Below are 20,285 nucleotides of genomic sequence, written 5' to 3' on the forward strand. Positions count from 1 at the left end.
GCCTTTGATAGACGATGGCGTTGGCTTATCGCCATGCTCCCCTGGGCCATCGCGATGAAATCGCCAGGTAATCGGCAAGTGACTGAAACCCAATTAAGGCAGCGCACGTCTGATTAGTGGTCACATTTGGAATAGTGTCAATGATCGAGTAAAAGCACGAGTTGTTCAATATACACATACTCGTATGTATAGTGGCATAAAATGATTGGCAGTCGAGTTGCAGCTGATATGGCAACTGCAGCATTTATTAAAGAAATCTAATGACAGAATCATCAATCAATATTTCGAGGAATGACATAACCTACTTGGGGGTAGATACATATAACAAAAGAATGGATTGGAATGTGTCGCTTGTGAACTATGAAGCTCCCACAATCCGTGCCAAGTATACCTTCAGCAATATTTTACTTAAACTCCATCCAAGGTCCAACACAGCACAATCAGCCGCTACACCTTTGGGTAATATGCAAGGATTACTCAAAGATTTAAGTGGGACGTGTGAAGGGGATCCGGACCAAGTCTGTGCCAAGGCAGCACCGGCAGCACCGGCAGCATTATGTCTACTCAGTTGGTATTAGGCGACGAGTCAAGTGCTTTGTTTATCAGGTGGTCTCTATGGCAACTGTCTTAAGTACGCCCCCGGCTTATCGCGAGTCACGTGCTCTTGTCGATTTGCGAGTAGGCACATGATTCACTTGCAAAATTCACTCTCTACAGCAGTAATTTTCCATTCATGCTGAAAATTATGAAGTATATTCGGAGGTAATAGCTTCCCAATGGGTTCTGCCAATCAATGAGTGATAAAATTCACAGAAAAAATATATAAACTTATCTGAAAACGTCATGTGATGGCATCAGACCGTTTGATTTGACGCAGATGTTCCGGAGTTTGCATTCAATGTATTATTTGTATAATTCTGGCATGCGCTTGACTGATAAGCTGCTTGCCACTCTGATAGCAGAGCACCTGACTATTACAGGGCTTTGGTTGAGTTGGCTAATTAAAAATTTGCACCTATGCCCATAATGAGCTTAAGCATCTTAATTTATGCTATTTAAATGAGCTGAACGAGCTCCTGAGCGAGCAGGGGGCAGAGGGCAGGGGGCAGAGGGCAGGGGGCAGGAACAGGGGCCACGAGTGACCGCAAATAAATCGCATACAACTTTAAGCTGCTGCAACATCATCATATGCCTGGCTCCTAATGCCACATAATGATGCTGATAATGGCCATCCGTTAGCAAGTCTGTATGTGTGCATGGGGACGGCCAAAAAGACGGAGCGCACACACGGTGGAAAAAAGGAATTTAGCTGCCAGCACGTGCAACTTTTCGCTGTTGCACATTAAATGGGGGCTGAGGTGGGGTCGCCTGTGGCAGGACTCGGTCGGGCTAATGTGCGTCACCATTTCGTATGCTTTCGGGAACAGCGCACACTTGCAACAACAGCTGCCACGAGTGCTGTGCTGTGCCCCATGTGCCACATTCATATGGAGTCTCCTCCCTACCTCCCTCCCTCCCTCCATCCCTCCATCCATCCATCTATCTTTGAGCTTGGCAACCGCCTCTTGTCGGACCACTGGCTGCATTTGGCCGTGGCCAATAACTAAGTTGTTGCGTGCGGTTCTCTGGATTAGTCTAGTGCCAATATGTAGCAACAAAATGGCCAGCGATCGCCAGCGGTGTAAGTGCTTTTTAGTGCGGTCTGCCGCACAAACGTGCAGCCAATTGGATTCCAATGGGCAGCTCTTTCCGATTTCCAGTGGCACTTCCAGTAGCAGCTGCAATTCCAGTCCCAGCATTATCTTTACTGGGTGTGTATTGCAGATTTGGGCTTAGGTCTATTGGCGATAAACGCTCCACTCGACGACTGGAATGCGTCGTTTGTTTACTCGCATATTAGATAGTGAGTCAGATACAATACGGCCCTCGCCGACTTATCAGTGGGTTATCTTTTAGTGCTGTGGGTTTATCGTCGTTTACACTCGTGATTAAACAATTAATGAGAAACTCTTACTAGATTTATGTTTTGTTATGGCACAATAAAATATAGTGTAGCTTTAATCTAATTTAATTTAATTTAATTTATGCCGAGCCACATTGACCCGCTTTTCTTTACAATACCCAACATTGAAGCTGTTCGTAAGTGTTTTCTCTTTTATAGCTCGTAAAATAAAAACTAATGTTAAATAAATAAGTATGGCACAAAATGAAATTAAAGAACAAACGAAAATGAGCGAATAAAAATGACGAGTCAGTTGATACCCTAGCAGTTTGATAGGTATTCTGGTAGGTGTGGTAACTGATATGTAGTAATATTATGATTCGCTATTGATAACATTTTACTGAGACATGGGTAAAAAAAAATTCAACAAATTTAGTTTAGTTTTAGATTTAGATTTGCTTGAATTATATTTAGAATTAGAAAAGTATTTCTCACAAACTCTAGATCTTACACCGGTCGTTCGTATGGCTGCTAAATGATATAATGAACACACCGAAGGCTGCTATTATTACAGAAGCTGCTATTAAAAAAGCTCCTGAAATTTTAATATTTTCACTTAGATTTTAATATTTATGCCATTGATTTTCATTCAAGAGTGGTTCTACTAATATTGCTGAGAGCAAAGAGGAGATCGCTAGAACGAGAGTGAAGAAGCGTCAGCCAACGCCGCTCAGAGGCCTCTCGCCATTCCGTTGTCAGTCGAAGCTGTATCCATTACTACTATACATATTTAGTCAATAAACATACATTTAAACACAACCTTTCACATAAATATGAAAATATTTGAATATAATATATTTTATATTTAAATTTAATATGTTTTATATTTAAATTTAATATGTTTCATATTTAATTTAAAAATATTACATATGAATATGAAACATATTCAACTAAAAATTTAATATTTTATAGTTATTTTAAAGTGTTTTGAATTTAAATTAAATATGACCGTATTAAAAAAGCCTTTTTAATACATTTATATTTAAATCGAAGTGAATTATATTTAATTTTACTAAGTTTGTATTTAAAAATCACATATTAAATTGAAATATGAGGGTTGTTATTTTTACTACACCTGTTTTCTATCAGTGTATTAATCATTTATACGATTTGTTGTTTGCTTCTGCGAGAATATATGAATGAACGGAAACAATAATCTGCTGCTTCAGATCTATAAGATCTGAAAAGCATTGCCAACTTCTCGTCACAATCACTATACCCTCTGGTAATAAGTGTATAAAAAGAGCAACAATCAGCACGATTGCGAACTACCAATAAGAGTGAGAGAGAGACCGAGCCCACTCGGTAGCTCGCAAAAAATAGCAGCCCCAAAAGTATGATACGGAAAATTCAACATTAACAGCACCAGCGCCATGGCCATGGCCATCGCCAACGCCATCGCCAGCAACGTCATTTCGTATTTATTGTATTACCTTTGTCAGCATATCTAACATTTATTTTTTGTTTCGCCTCCTTTTCCGGCACTGTTTAATACTTATTATTTTTTTTTGCCAGGATGAGGGTGGGGTTGGCTTTACGGTTATGGCCTCATCCTACCAGCGCATTGTTTCCATTCAAGATGAAAAATCCAATTTTCTGCTTTAAGCATTTTTATAATGCCAAAGCGCCGTGCTCCCCCAACCCGAAAAAGTCCCCAGCGAAAAGGGTTCACAAATGCAGAGGAATTGTTATATTCATTGCGGTGTGGTGTCGTGCTTTCCAGTTTTGTTCCGCAATAATGTACGCAATTTGTTCCGAAATGAGAATGTGTGAAAATGGTGGAAAAACAAACGCTAATATGCCATGCCACATGCAGAATGAAATATCGCTGTTGAAACAATACTGGAGCTGAGGGTTTGCAAACAATTGCCGGTAGTCTAGACAATTGTTTTTCTCTCAGTTTCTGTGTTTATTTGATGTATGAAAAAACATTTTGTGTATTTTGTGTTTGCTTTTAGGTAAATAAAATTAATAGATGTGTGAATTGTGAGACTTCCCCTTGAACTCCTTTGGTTTAACAAGGATTTCGTATTTCAATTTGCCGCTGGAAATGCTGATGTTACGTCTGGTGTATATTTTTCCGAGAAAAATAATTTAAACAAGACTGCAGCGGTGTAAAAACCGCAGAAGCAACTGGCAGCCCACTCACTCACCTTCCAGCACCGCCGGCAGTTGACAATTATGAGCCACTGTTACGAGCACAACTCATACAAAACGTTGTGCGCCAGCTCAGCTGAAATGCATATCAGTTTTGAATTATACAGAAAAAATAAAAGACAGAGCGAGCAGTGTGGCAGTGTAGCAGCATGCCATAATGCCGCTCTATGTCATGTCGTGCATAAACGCCAACTGTTGCTCTCCTGTACCCCTCGCCAGTGCGAGTATGCTCCACCCCCCCCTAGCAGCTTAAAACAATAACAGAAATACGAGTATCATCGTGTATAGTGGCTCCTGGCGGCGTGTGCTCTCGGTGCTCTTGTCTCAATTTGCTTCAACGCTGCGCTGCGTATGTATGCCCAACTATATTATATGATTATTTTTTATTTTCATTTTCATTGTTATGACTGGAGTGTTATGGGCCTGCCTGTTGCTTCTGTTTGGCGTGTACTTTGTCTAAATTGAATTATAAAACAGCGCAGAGAACTATGTTTAAGCAACGAATCAGCGGATACTCTAACTGGAGTATTTAGTGTGATGAACAAATAAACAAAGTAAAAAGAATTTAGTAAGAAATAACTATGGAACGGTGACGAACGAGCCTTCAGGTTTGGGGCCTATTTAACTTCTTCAAATGTCAACAATTACATAAAAGTCATCATATCTTAAATGGCCACACGAGCAAATACACTTTGATACATTTTTTAATTGACCCCGGAGGATTTGCCTCTTATGGATATGACCTAAGCTTCAAAGCAACTGCAACTAAAATAAAATTAAATATTTCCCAGCATTTAATAAAAACAAAATGTAACTCGAAACTTTGCTTGGGTTGCTTGGGCTTTAGCAAGAAAATTTATTACTCGTAAAAACCACATTTGATGGCAAAAATATTTTTCTAATTGCAACTTTTCCAAACAAATTTCATTCAAAGTCCCGCAAGAAAATTCATGGCAGCAAAGACCCGAACCAAAATATATATGAGTATATGGAAATTGCCATGACAAAATTGAATTTCCCGTGGAAAAAAATCTTCAAAAGCAAGCGTCATTGATTTGCGCCCTGGCTGACGATGCCACCTCCACCACGCCAGTCATTGGCCATCTCTGTCTTTCTCCTTCGATGGCAATTTCCCGCCAGGCCACGCGCTACGCAACCCCAGGACAGAGCCTGCCAAAACATCCTGGAGCCGCCGACACGTTGCCGTTTCGGTGTGCATCCTTTTGGCACCACCACAACAACAGCGAGAAAGGAATAGGAAACAAGTGGGAAGGTTCGTGAACCTTTCGACTGTAAGATACCCGCTATTCAGACATGCTTAACTCCTTGAAATAAAAACCACGCTCTACACGTAATAGCACTATATATGAGTGTGTTTCCTTGAATTACAAAAGGATATCCGGCTGGGCCTAAAACCTCTATGAGATCCAGGTGTCGTTATAGACCATAATTTATTTTTATTGATGCTGATGCAACTGCAAATAATCCTTCTCGCTGTTACATAGGCACAATATACCCTTACTTCTGCAAAAAAAAAAAAGGAGAACAAAAAACTTTGCACCCTGCGGAAAGTTTTTGCCACAAGGTCGCTCGACCTAGAGCCAAAAGGTTAGCCTACCTTCTGAGTGCTGAGAGGGAGGCTGCGGGAATGATTCAAAATTGGTTTTATTTGAATTAAATTTTATTTTATTTCGTTTTATTCTCCGGATGGTGCGCGGCTTTGGATTTGGCTTCGGCTTTGGCTGGGGCTGGGGCCCCTCTTCAGCTTTGGCAGTGTTACTTCAATTGAATTTGACTGCTGTCAATCACGCGCTGCATACGCTTCACTTGGCTGTAAAATTCAAATTTTATGCTAATTTTACGCAGAACGATCAGGCATAGTCCTATGGCTCTGCGATGGGCGTGGCGGTGGCGGCGGCGGTGGCTGTGGCGGTGGTGTCGTCAAAGGGTTAAATGTGTTAAATATTGATTGGCTTAGCCCGCCGATGTGTGTGGCACTCGCTTCCCCTACCCTTTCCTTGTCGTACAATCCATGCGGGCCAGCAAAGAAGGCAAAAAATGGAACCCCTCAAATGACGTTTTAAGCGCGCTCTTAAAAAGAGATTTGTCAACAGTTGCAATGCGGCAAGAGGAAGGCCCGCCCACTACGTGCGGGCCACTGTGGAAGCAACAAAGAGACGAAAACAAAAATGGAGGAAACTAAACCATGTCAGAAAGAGAAAAAGGGAGGGGGGTGGGGCAGGGGGAGGTAGTGGCGTTAATTTGCCTTTGATTATGTAATGGCAATGCGAGAGCTGTGCAAACAAAGTTCCGAATGGAAATCAATGGAAAAATGCATGCGTTAAAGGATACATTTCAATTGGATTCGTTTGATTCGGCTCCCCAGAAGAAACTTACTGGCAAATTAGGGCAAATCAGCAGACATGAATTGGGTGAATAGTGCATGGGAATAATTAATTTTGCTTGCCTTTCGTTTGTCTCTTCCCATCTAAAACATAAAAATATGGATTAAAAAATATATAGTTATCCGTCATACATATTTAAAGCTACTTCTCCGCACTTGAATGTAAAATGGGCTGCAATTATGGCCAAAGCGACACCATTTGGGTCATCTCTCAGCATCGTCTATCACCGTTTAGTATCTCTTAAGGTAAAACATTCACTTTTCAAAAGCCCCACACAATAAAAAGGCACAGCTCCTATCTGTGTTTTTTTTTTGTTTTGGTTATTTATAGTAGTTCCTTGTGGTGATGTTGATAAATTGTTGGATGTGCCAAGGGTTAACCCGGCCTCCGGTTGGCAGTTTTTAGCTTTTGTCAAGGTGGGTCGGGGGGGCCTACCTGCGAGTGTGCGATGGATAGGTGCAGATAATCTACAATAATAAATTTATTGGCAACAATTTTTGATTTATTATGCCATGTGAATAATATATATGGCTGGCCATCCCTCTCACATATGACACTAATGATGCGGCGCCGGCTTTGACGTTTTACCTTTTCTTTTGAGTCCCAGCTCAGAGCCCGGCTCAACACTCCTTTGTGTGGCCAAGAATGTGCCAGAAAACCCCGTAAGAAAGGATGCCTTAACACGGGCTAAGGGAGAGTTTCAAGTCCGCCCGGACTGCGGTGTACACCGTACAGCCTTGGGCATCCGATAGGACATTGACTGCCCGCCTCTCTGAGCGCTAGTTACCCTTTTGGGTGCCGGCTTTTGTTAATATTATTAACATGGATTTTTACAGGCCATAAACCCATATTTGGCCAGGCTTGGCCAAGCCTTTTGTGCCTGGCTCTCGTTGCCACATAAAATGCCAAAGCGCCCAGCTGGGCCGCCGCCTCAGACCATCTTCTCCAGCTTCGTTTTGCCCTTTTGTACGGTTGTACTATACATTCAGTACAAAGTTGTGTTGGGTGGATTGGACTGGTCATAAAGAGTACACAAAATAAATTTCTTATTGAGAAAATATTTTTTATATCTTTAAATGTTCCGACGAAGGATTCTATTCTATTATTTACCTAGCAACAGAGTATAATTCCTAAGTATTTAATAATAGATAATAATAACAGATGGCAGTAGTGGATAATAGTTAAAGATAATAGTAGTAAATAATAGACAGCTTGGAATCGACATTCTATAATTCAAATATATAATTATCCTTTTTTTGTTTATAGTTTATCATGTTTATATTTTGATCAAAAATCGAATTAAATTTCGATTGTTTCCTGGTCGTATTAATAGGACGTAACTCATTAAGAGACGGAATTTAGAACCTATGCCTTGCAGCATTTTTCAACCCATTGGGTATACCCTATTCCATCATCCGAAAAACAGCCCGACCTACATTTTATTAGCGTGTAAAGTTTGCCTTTCATTTCGTGTCGTTGCCGCTGCCGCTGCCGTCGCTGGGTCGCCTTAAGTGGCCGGGTCTCTATGCACGTTTTCAATATATATCTCATATTGTTTGGCCGTGCGCTGCGCGTGTTTATTTGCTTTGTGGTATTTATACACGATCCGGATCCGGAGTTGTGGGACCCGTTCGGCCATGAGTGCGGCTGCGTCTGCTTCTGCCTCTGCCTCTGCGGTTGCGGCCACGGCTGTGACCATAGTCTTGCGGCTTATGCATAAGATATTGAAATGGCCCACTACTTAGCGGCATTGGGGCGGGGGGACAGGACACAGCAGTCCAAGGAGTGTTATTAATAACGTTGAGCATTTTTATTACATATACACACACATTGGGCTGGTATTAAGGTGTGGCAAAGCCTTCATTCCCATCACTATCTGCATCTCCAAAGCCATTCCAATACCAATGCCAATCCCTAAGGGGAGCCCAGCTCATTCGCTGTAAATCTTTAATGTTTAGTTCTCATACGAGTCTGTTTTCGCCCCCCCCAAAAAACAGTGACAGTCATAAAAAATGCTCAGAGATAATTTATGTATCACGAATTTGCCTTCGCCTGTCAGCAATTTGTTTGGCATTATTAGCTGAGTTATGTGTCACTGGCAGGGGGGCGAATTGGAATTGGTGCCCAGGCCATGGCATGTCCTGACTCTGATTAGGAATACATAATTTATATGTTCTTTGCATGATTTTCATATAATTTAATTTATTTCCTGTCTCTGTTTTGCTTGCAGATTTCTAATGAAATTAACCAATAAAAATAACGAAATGTATTAGTTGATTAAAAAATGAATAATGTGTTTTTCTGGCAGCACTCACAAGGACCGATGGAGTCAGTAGCCTAACAACTTGATCCAACTCATTTGGGGGCTTCGTTTGGTCTGCTTTGCCCGACTGCCTCCTGCCTTCTACCTCCTGGAAAATAGCAACAATGTTAGATGCCCCGAAAAACCGAAAGAGATGAAAACCGAAATCAAGAAACATAGTTCATCAACGGACCACCCGTCCGACCATCCCTTGGTGATCAAAAAAGTCACATCAGTTTTCCAGGGCTGACCGCAAACGTGCGAGGACGGCGAGTGCATCTGTCCATCGATGGTAGAGTCCATCTACGAATCGTATGTGTGTGTGTGTGTGTGGTGGTCGGGTCTAATAAAATGAGTTGTCGAAAACGCTGCACAACAAGCTAGCTGCAAATATATTGACTGACAGGCAGCACTGTCAAATCCAAGTAGGAGCAGGACCCAGGACCCAGGACCCAGGACCCAGGACCCTGTTGGACTGTTGAACGTTGACTTGGAAATTGAGTGAGTGCCGTTCCCTGTGACTATGTCCGGGTCTATGCTCGTACGAGTATGTGTGTGTGTGTGTGTGTGTAAATGACTTTGCAAATGGACATGCCAACAACGAGAAAAAAGAAATGTAAAGCAGTCGCCTGGGCCTGCTGCACGGACTCCGTCCAATCATGAACATTTCTCAACTCAACTTCGGGTGCTCTATATTCCCTTTTTTTTTTTTTTGTATTCCTATTCCCAACAAATGTGCCGGCAACAGTAACACGATGCCATGTTGGGTGTTGGTGTTTTTGGGGGCCTGCTTTTGCCTACATACCCCGCTGCGGGGGGGTGTATGTATGATTGTGGGTTATACTATTTTCAAACCCACAACAAAGCGGAAACGTATTGACAACGAAGGAAATGGACTTAAGCCATGATTTATAGTTTACGGATTTTCCATTTAAGTTTATTGGTTTTCTGTAAATGCAACTAGCAAAAAGGCAGGCAGGCTGGCGGCTGGCGGCTGGCGGTCTGTGGGGCTGTGGGCACTCAAAAAAGACATTCCCATTGCAAGTGGCCAGCAACATAAGCACATTGCAACATACTCTCTCTCCCTCTTTCATTTTGGCCAACTTTCAATCCTCTTGCCAACACCCTCTTCATATTTGGTTTACTCTTTTTTTTTTGGCTGGATGTCCTTGGCTTTTCAAGTTTTGCCTTGGGGGGGGCAAGAGAGCGAGGGTTCGATTTATGCTTTCGAGCTGCAACTTTTGGAAATTGCTCATGTTTCACACATTGGCCATATTCGGTGCTGAAGTTGTGCGGAAAATAGATTTCTGCCGGCCGGGAGTGGCTCTCCCCTATCGAATGCAAAGCTGCAACTTTTACACTTGTCCGGGATCCACTCGAAACAATGTCCAGCAGCAATTGCCAATTTGGCCAGCAGGCAGAGAGCAGATCAACTTTTGTTCGAGAAGTGTTTGCTCTCGCAAGGAAATCCAATCGAAAGAAATTCCTCACCATCTTCGGCATATGCCATATGGCATATGGCCGTTGGGTAATAGCACACAAATAATGCGACATAATTTGTTAAAGGTATTTCTGTGGACAGAGGCCTCTGCTCGTTGGAGTATTATGAGCAGCGCAGTGTGTACACTGTACAGAGGCCATATGGGCAAATCTATTAACACATTTTACAAGCAAATACTAAATGCCATAACAACTTGGCCATACACAAATACCATAAACTGACTTCCGCTCCGTAAACTCAGCATCGGCACGCACACAGCACACAGCACACAGCATCCGCCTCTGCCCAGTGTCGAATGAGCTGCTGGATGGCCAGCTCTTTGCTCTGAGGATAGATGGATGGATCAGAGCCGGGCACACTTCTAAAATGTTTACACATTTAACAATTTGCTAGATTACAACTTGTAAGTGGCAGCCCTCGAGGCTGTGCCATAAACTTTCTTCTGCCCCACAATCGATACAATTTTCCATTGACCCTGTTCTGTGGCAGAGGAGAGGAAGAGAGAGCCTTGTGCTGCTGCAAGATGAAAATTAATTTGGCAAACGTCTTAGTTACACAACCAACCAATACCTAAGCAAGCAGGTCATGTTTATTTGAGAGCATAATTATGTGCAGAAAAGCACTGAGAGAAATTTGTATCTGATACTCTTCGAAGCACAAAGGAGTAGAAGTGCTTCCAGTATTTATGTCCGCTGAAAGTAGGAATATTTCATAAGTTTTCTCAGTGCATGTGTGCAAAAGTGAATTTGTAAGTGGCAGAGTATCTGTGTGTGTGTGTGTGTGTGTGAGTCTCGTACGTATCTGTGCGCATATTAGTTACACGTGCCAAGTGCTAGACGACAACAATATTAGGCAGCCAAAAGTGCTGGCTGGCTGGCTGGTTGGCTGGCTGGTTGGCTGGCTGGTTGGCTGGCTGGTTGGCTGGCTGGTTGGCTGACTGGGGTTAGAGAAGGAAATATGAAAAATCCATTTTGCTGGGCCATCAATCAAGCCACCCTCCCACACAGTACACAGCTTCTTGGATCCCCGAGCTGCTCTCAGTTTTGCAGCCAAACTAATAGACATGCATGACCATCGATTCGCCCTCATCTTCAGCAGCTTCTTCGGTGAGTGTGCTTATTAAGTGGGTACCATATTTCATGTTGGCCGAAAGACGAATGACGAAATACGAAAATGTTCCTGATAAATTTCTGTGTGACATGCGTGAAATCCGCGTGAAATGTGTGAATGCAAAGGACTCTCTGTCGCTCTGTGGCTCTGTGGCACTGTGAGTGTGTGTGTGTCAGTGTGAGTGCGGGTGGCTTGTGTCCTTCAAAGTCTCAAATGTCACATAACTAAAACATCAAACGGTCGAGTGGCACAGTCACAGTCACAGTCACACTCCCAGAACCCAAGCCCACGACCAGGACCAGAGCTTTACAAATCAAGTGGGGCTTTAGTCCAAGGTTCGGGGCGGTTCGCTGCTCAAAGAAGTGTCAGGCACGCATCGCCTGACAATGACTATGGCCATGTACGAGTACGACTACGACTACGACTACTAGTATATGAGGTATGTGCGAGTATATACGCTGACGAGCCACCATGTACGGGCGGACGGGCGGACGGGCATGCAATGCATAAATGATAAATGACTTGCGGCCCTGAATGAGAGATAGTGATGAAGTAACTGGGTGTGCTACGGCGACTGCGACTGCGACTACTTTGACAAATGGCCAAAGACAAGCAAGGATGCTCCTGCACCCATAAGTTGTAATCGTAATCGTAGTCCTGGCATCCTGTCAGCCCTTTCTGCATGCGCTTCGTCGGCTTTATTATAAACTCGCATAATCGCTGCGCATTTGGCTCTGGGTCAAAGTTCCTTTCTCCCCCCCCCCTCCACCAACTGACAGCCATGCCCATTGAACTTGTCAGGAGTTGCTTAGCGGACGACTCGTTAGTGGATACTTTTGAGGAAAGCAGAACACTAAACAATAGGGGGAGGGGTGGGCGATGCCTTGAGGGGCGCAGTATTCTCCATGGGTAAATTCAGCATTCATTGTATGCAAAGATGATTAATGTGCCACAGACAATCCCAGCCTCAGACTCAGACTCAGACCAAGACCCAGTTACCAGTGCCAGACAAACGAGGGTTCCAGTTCCTACTCCTCTGGGAACTTGTAGCCAGTTAATTGAGCGCTTGATGTGCTCGCTGGCAATGCTTTTCACCCATTTCTTGTGACAACGCCTTTTCAATGGCTTTCAATTGCAGTGGCGGGGCCTAAAAAATGGAGAGAAAAAGAGCGATGTCGAAAAGTCAAACTCAACAAATGGCAGCCAAAACTTCATTAAAAAAAGAACAGAGTACGCCCTGTGTACGCTCTCTCTCTCTCCCTCCCTCTCTGTGGGACACACACAAAGGGAAGCCCAGAATCAGAGCCAGAATCAGAAGCAGAATCAAAATCAGGAGCAGAAGGCGAGCCCGAGCCCGAGCCCGTGCCCGTGCCCGTGCCCGGGCCATGACTGCAGTGCACTCGTGTTTTTCTGGGTTATAACAATGCGGCAAGCAGAACTTGACTTTTAATGTTTCCTCAATTAGAAAGCACACAAAAGCGTCAGCCAAAAAGGTGAACTCGTGTCGCACGGTCCGCCCTGTAGCATGCCCCCTGGTCGGCAAGAAAAAATAAAAAATTGACAGGAAGAAAAAAACTAAAAAAAAACTTAAATGCGCATTAATAACAAAGTGCAGACCGCTCTGAGGTGGAGTAGTGGCAGTTCTTGAAGAAGAGCTCGGCAATAAAATACTTGCAAAATAGATGCAGCCAGGGCCACGGGGGCAAGGAGCCCCATGGCTGGCTGGGGTTGAATGTGGAAGTCAACGACTGTCGACGGGGACAACAAAAAGTAGCAGCCCGAATGGGTGGTGTTGCCAGTAGAAGTCTGAATGGGTGCAGACTGAATGGTGGCTGGTGCTACAAGGAGCCTTCTGTGAGTGGGAGTTGAGGCAAAAGGCAGACCGAATAGGTGGCGTGGCAAGGAGCATAACTCAAAAAGGTTAGACAAGCCAGCGATGACAAAAATTGTGAGGCAGCGAGTCAGGACTCGGGACTGGGTACTCGGGATTCAGAACTCCAAACTCACATCTCTGTACTCAGGGCTCGGAACTCAGGACTCACTACTCCACTCTGGCTGCTGTGTGTCCGGGCCACCAGGAAATGGCAGCACGTTCGGTACACAAAACTGATGCAGCCACAGCGAGGGGGGTTGAGCGTGGCTGTCTAAGAAGATTGATGATGTGCAGCCGCAGAGGTGCACGAATCCTGCCCCAAGCTCTGCAGCATGCACTGCCTCCTGTCTACGCAGTGGCCAAACTCCAAACTGGCATCTGCTTAGCCCCGGCTTAACTTTCTGCTGACAGCGCCTTGGCACTTGCCAAGTACTCCTGGCTCCTCGTGACTCCTCCAGAGCTGCAGAGCTGCAGACTGTGGCCAGGCTCCAGTATCCGGCTCCTGCTTAGCTGATTTGCTGCGTGTTTGCTCGCCGCAGCGGGGTGTGTTCCCTGCATTCATTGTTGCTGATTTTGAATTTGCACTTTTGCCACCAGGCCATCATATATCATTGTGGGCGTTGCCCGAGGGAGGCAAGGGACCAGTGCCATTTTAAATGGCCCGCGTATGTGGCCCAATTGGCCACAGGTGTGGCTCAAGGTGTGTTCGCCGGCGTTGTGACTACTTCAATGAAATCACGAATGGGAGTGCCATTGACTTGAGGTTTGTAAAGAACATCGATATGACCCAGTCAATCATTGACTGATACATCCCTAATCCCTATCAATCTCCAGCTAAACTTTATTCAATCTGTCTCCTGCTGCTCTGATTTGGGAATCGGAATGGATTGGAAACTCCGCCGCGGGCTTAAATAAATTCAATTAAAATTGCCAGCAATCGTCAAGAGCAAATAATTGACATTTTCTGCGGTTAATTCAATTATCAATTTCAGCATCGTCTCCGACAATTACCTGGCCGCAGTCTTAAATACACATTCAAAAAGGTTGAGCAGGCAAATCAATAGTGGCTCCCAAGCTGTCCTTATGCCTTTATTCAGTCCCCGTCGTCTGTTGCTCCTTTTTCCCCATCCCATTCTTGTCCAACTGCCACCTGCAGTGGCTAAAAAATTACCTTTAGAAAATGGCTAAAGAAGAAAAGGGGTAAAAAAATACGGCAGCCCTTTGCGACATGTTTTATTTGCATTGTCGTCGTCGTCATCCTCATCCTTGGGCTGGGGATAGCCCAATCTATTGGATACCCTGAAAATAGGTACCGGCATGGGCTTGAAGCCATGGCAACTTCAAAAGAAATTCTTAAATAGTTGCTGGGGATTTTGTGGCTCGTAGTTTGGTAATCACTTCGTTTCTGGCGAGTAAAGCTCATGTAGGACTGGGCAATTTCTAAGCGGGTTTCTTTCTGTACATTTTATTCTGTGTATTCTTTGTTGGGATCATACAAAATCAAAGTAGTTTAGTTATACGTTTAATGGAAGTCCAATTTTTCAATCAGTTAAAATGCCAAATTTAAATTCAATTTAAAAAACTTTAATCAGTAAAATATCAATAATGTTTATTTTATTGTAAAAGCTATTCCGTATTCTTCTTAATGGGTCAGTATTCCCTATTGTTGAATATAACTGTGATTTGTAGGATAAGTAATCTATCTGTTTGAGCTTTTAGCTTTTGCTCAGATAAACAACATTTGTGTGAGGGATATACTTTCATAGCCAACTCCGTATTAGGTCTTAAAGTATTTATTTTGCATTACATTTTCTGTGTAAGAAAAACCCTATATTTGAATAATTATTTTTGAACTTAAAGCTATTATTTCTTATAATATTTATTTTTCATTTTAAAAAATAAATAGCAGGAAACAAGTTTTCCAAAATTCCAAAAGACTTAAAACAATTTCAAAAACTGGTCCATAAAGGATATTCAGCGTTCGTTTGGCCTAAAATTTTCCTGCAATTTTATTTGGAACATAACGTGATATTGAATGCTCTACCAACCTGTGCGGCAACAGCGGAAGACGAAAGGTGCAGCAGAGAATAGAGAGAGCGAGAGAGTGAGAGAGAGACGGAGAGTACAAGTGAAAGAGACGGAGCTGTAAAGTGTGAAAGAGTCAGCAGGCGGTCTCTGCCGAGAAAGCGCATTATTTATGCATACAATGCTCTTTGAGTCTGCCGCAGTTATTGCCGTTCGTTCGATTCCGTGGGTTTTTCACTTACTTTTATTTTTATTTCCGTTTTTTTTTAAAGGTTGCCTGCATCTGTGTGCCTTTATGGGTGAGTGTGAGTGCGGTTTGTCGCAGACTGTGGTGCACCTTCATTTTTTGGGGTAAGTCTAGCGTGTCGGTGGACAATTTTTATTGAACTTCAATGGAGTCATTGATCTTTTGTGCCAGACTTTGTTTATGGCAAATGTTCTCTCCACAGCCCCCTTGGGAGTTGGACCTACCTTTAGCTCTGACTTTAGTCGCTTTAAAACTGGGAACATTTAATTTCAGACTCGGCACCAAATATATTTGCGAGCAAGGTTCATTGAGCCCCATAACTCAGGCTGATTGTTTAATGTTGTCAGAGGCTGGCCGCACCCGCACTCGCACACACACGGCGGTGACCCCCAGAAGGGGGCTACGGCTACTCCTTCTGGCTAACCTCCAGCAATAACAATAATTTATAAGAATTGATTATGCTGAGTGTGCAATCATAAATCGTCGCCAGTCCCATAGATAAAGCGACAACAACACCGGTACAGAAATGGACCCAAACGTCTACTCCACTCTCAGCCTTTAAAGCCATTTTGCGGTTTGACAAAACTTTAAATAAATGATTACAGAATTGGGATGGGGTTCATTCCTCTCTCTCTCTCTCTCTTCTCTCTCTCTTCTCTCACTTGCCACCAAAGTTACGACTTTTACGGCTTTCAATAAAAGTTTTTAGCTGCTGCAGCAGATTTAATTAGAGCTATCAATCAGTTTTCGCCGTCAGAATCAGACCACAGCTACAGAAAATAATCTCTATAATTTCTGCTTGACTTGAAATTTTCTCTCATAGAAAATTCGGCATAGGTTTTTATGGCTTCTCGGTGGTTATTTAACTGCATAAAGCTCCCCCTCTCTCTGTTTGTTTTTAGGCAGATTATGGCAATCTTTTGTGCCTTTAACTGGGTAAAGCGAATAGCATTAAGTCTGTAACTTAAGCAAAAGAATGGTACGGTAAGGGTCTTATAATTCTGCCATATATGTAATTAAATTTGGTCAGATAGAAAGAAAGAATCAAAGCTATTTGACTAAAATCAAATTGAAGACGTGTTAAATTATTTTCAGACATTTTATTACCCATCAAAAAAGTACTTCGTAGTCCAGGAAACTTGTTCTATCTGTGCCACCCCGCCATAAATTAAGTTTTCTCTGTCGCAACCCAAAATAAATACATCAAAAGCTTTACCTATTATCAACAAAAAAGGAACCCCGTGCGGAAGCCCAAACTCGGGGAATTTCGAAAGTTTCCTCACGTTTTGCACGGGCCCAAACACCACCAAACACGGGCCAGTCATAAAAGCAAATCATGTCCGGAGAAGGAAACGCACGCAGACCTCTAGGTAGGCAGAAGTCAAGACGTTTTATTGATGTGCAAAATGCATGAAATTAGAATTTAAAGTGTGACAAAACTTAGCCAACAACAAAAAGAGTAAATGCCGTTTGGGCCAGAAGCAACCTGCAGTGTGTCCTGCCTCTGGCCTGGCCATATGGGAGGAATTATGCGAGCTAACTCAATTACTAAGCCATAAAGAAGTCCTAATTGAATGCCATTGCAGCGTGCAGCGTCCTAGCCTAACGCAATAAAAAAGCAATTTGCTTGCAGTGCGCATTTCGGCTAACGTTTATCCTTTATTTATGTGTGCGCAAATCATTTTAAAATAATTAAATTTAAAAATAATATACGTTCGAGTGTGAGTGTGTGGGGGAAATAGGCAAAAGAACTGCGCATAAAGGGTCACATGCATGGCGGGGAATGAGAGCGGCAAATAAAAACCATAATTCGTCTATAAAAATCTCGTAAAAAAAGACGGCCCAGAAATGAGAACAAACACATACACCCAGGAAAAAGAGAGGCAGCGTCAGCGGCAGCGACAGAGGCAGAGATGAGAAAGGAAAGAGGACGAAAGAGATTGTGTGACTGGCTCTGGCTGGGCCCAGGGGCGGGCACTTCTGTTTTTCATGTTGCGGCTGCTGTAAACCGAGCCACTTAATGACTTCCGCCATAAACTATTTTCGGTTCAGCTAAATTCCAACAACTTTATTGCCCGGCCGCACAAAAAAAAGAGGATGCGAGGCGCTCAGGGAAAACGACAAAAATTGGCAATGTAGATATATATATATATATATATATATATATATATGTATGTGTTGTGGAAGTCAGGCAGGAAGAATACGGGTTTGTATATGTAAGCAGCGTGGCATAAGAAAGAATTTTATGTTTGCACAACATAAACAACATTATTTCTTATGGTCCAGGAGCAGCAAAGGGGAGCCAAAACCCTGCGATGGGATCGCTCTCCTTGGGATGGGATCCTGGCTACCTACACGAGCGTGAACAGGCCAGGACTCAAAATTAATGATGCAGAAGCTTTCAGGGAAACATCAGCTGTGTTGAATACTTCATCAGTTCTTAATATTTTGCCTGTTTTTATATAAAATAATTTTCCACGAATCTTTATAATTTTATTTACATATCATTGGTGTTTTGTTCTCAGCTGATTTTTCGGCTACCCATATTTGATGGATTTAATGAACTTGTTGAGTTATGTTAAGCATTGGTTGATCTTTCTCTGACTTACGGACTGATTGATCCATTTAATCGTATGCTTATTGAGTAACCCAGAATGATGCGCTTCTTCTTCAGTCACTTCTTCTGGGCACTGTCTTCATCCATACTGGCTTCATCCATATTGCATCCTGATTACTTATTGATTTTGTTTTGTTCCGTTTCTTTGACTACCAGAAGCTGATGCACAAGCCAGGCTGAACTGAGAGTTGATGTGATTGATGTACATTTTAAAAATTATTCTTATTAATTGAATGGAATTTTCTGTCGCAACTAAATTAAAGCATGATGTTCCAGTCGCAGTCTCGTTATAAATTCCCTTTAAGTAATCGCATTAAACACCGTTCACCTTCAGTGGCGCCTATCAGTGCGCTAGCTGCAGTTAATCATCTAGAAATGGAACGACAACCGTCACGGATACGGATGCGAATACACGCGCAGACACACACACAAACACACTCACGGATGCCCGAACACATGTGCTGCTCATCATTTCCTGTGCTGAGTCGTTGTTCTTTTTGACAAATTAAAAATTTAATTCGTAATTTCAGAAGCACATAAACAGCTTTCAGGTAAATAAATGAAATTAAGCTGCCAGCCAACTCACATGTCCTTGGCCAGAACTTACGGATTGCAGTGCGTACCGGTACCGTTGCCGTTGCCGTTTGCCTTTGCCTTTGCCGCTACCTTTCCCGTTAGCATTACAGTTGTATGTCTGTCATTTCGTTGGAACTGGATGGCTGTCTGCACGCCCGCCCGCCCGACTGCCACCCTGACTGTTGTTCTTTATCCATGCTTTGGCAAACAGGAAGTTCCTCCTTAACTGTGTCGCTGTGCTGTGTTTGCTTTTCCGGTTTGTTTAAGTTGCACGCGCCCTTCAGTGCAAGCGTTTTGAGTTTAAATTGCTTGGATTTCGTACGGGACAGCGAACAGCATCTTCTCTCCTTTCCTCTGCTCTCCAACTAGGAGCTGCCACCGCCGTCGTCAGTCTGGTTGCTTCCCCGCCATCAAGCTGAGCTTTTGGCACTTTTTTTCTTCACTTTGGCGCTGATTGAATTATTCCGCTTCACGCCATAAAGAGCGCTACACAAAAATGCTTACCCGCTGCCACGGCCATAGCAGCAGCAGAATATGATGGTTGAAAACGACGAAGAAGAAGTTTATTTTATATTATTACTACTTCAGTTTGGATCCGCAGCTACGTGAGCCCTTTTCCTTTCATTTCTGACAGGATAGCAGTGCGTTGCAGGGAGCCGGTGCTCCTGGCTCCCAGGATATCCTCTCTGTATGCACTGCTTGCTTGTTTAACTGTTATTTAAGAAAAGCTTTCAATTGCGGGTACCTTTCCTTCCCACTCTGCGCAGGGGGAAAGAATTTCATTAGGAAGCAGACTAAACTAAAACAAAATCTTTCTTGAGTTTCAGGCCAGCTAAGAGCCCGCCATTCCTCTCTCTCTCTCTCTCTATCCGAACTCTTCGTAAAACAAAAGGCCCCTGGGAGAGAATCTTTTTTGGGTGTCTTGTGTGCGGCATTTTATTTCATTTATTAAATAAACATTGTGCGAATGGCTATCAATCAAAGGAAAAACACGACAGAGCCTGTCAGTCGAGAGCCTCGACATACAGATACTCGTTAGTCTGCGGAAGCGATTGTGGATGTACTACTAGAGTTTCGGGAATTACTTTTATCGTAAAAATAACAGGTTCTATTGGTACCACTCAAAAGTATTTAAAGTACGTTCTGGAAATCCTTTCTTTTGTCTTTGACTTGTGTGTGTATGGGCAATATACCCTTGAGTTCTAAAAGTACAGGGCATTAACATTTCGCTTGTCAACTGGCAGACATTACAGGCAGTCAGTCCCCCGCCAAAAGCCAATGGACATTGGACATTGTAAATGATACTCTGAGGCCGTATTGGAAAGAAAATGTAGGCCTGGGAAATGCAGCAGCTGCTCCGGCTCGTCTGTCTGCCATGTAGTTGCCCGCAGTGATGGCAGCCCAGCAAAATAGAATAAATACCAAACAAAGCCAAGCTTAAGAGAGCACAGCAACTGTCTGCATTTTAAT

This window comes from Drosophila obscura, unplaced genomic scaffold (genome assembly GCF_018151105.1).
Source record: "Drosophila obscura isolate BZ-5 IFL unplaced genomic scaffold, ASM1815110v1 contig_200, whole genome shotgun sequence".
Classification (NCBI taxonomy): domain Eukaryota; kingdom Metazoa; phylum Arthropoda; class Insecta; order Diptera; family Drosophilidae; genus Drosophila; species Drosophila obscura.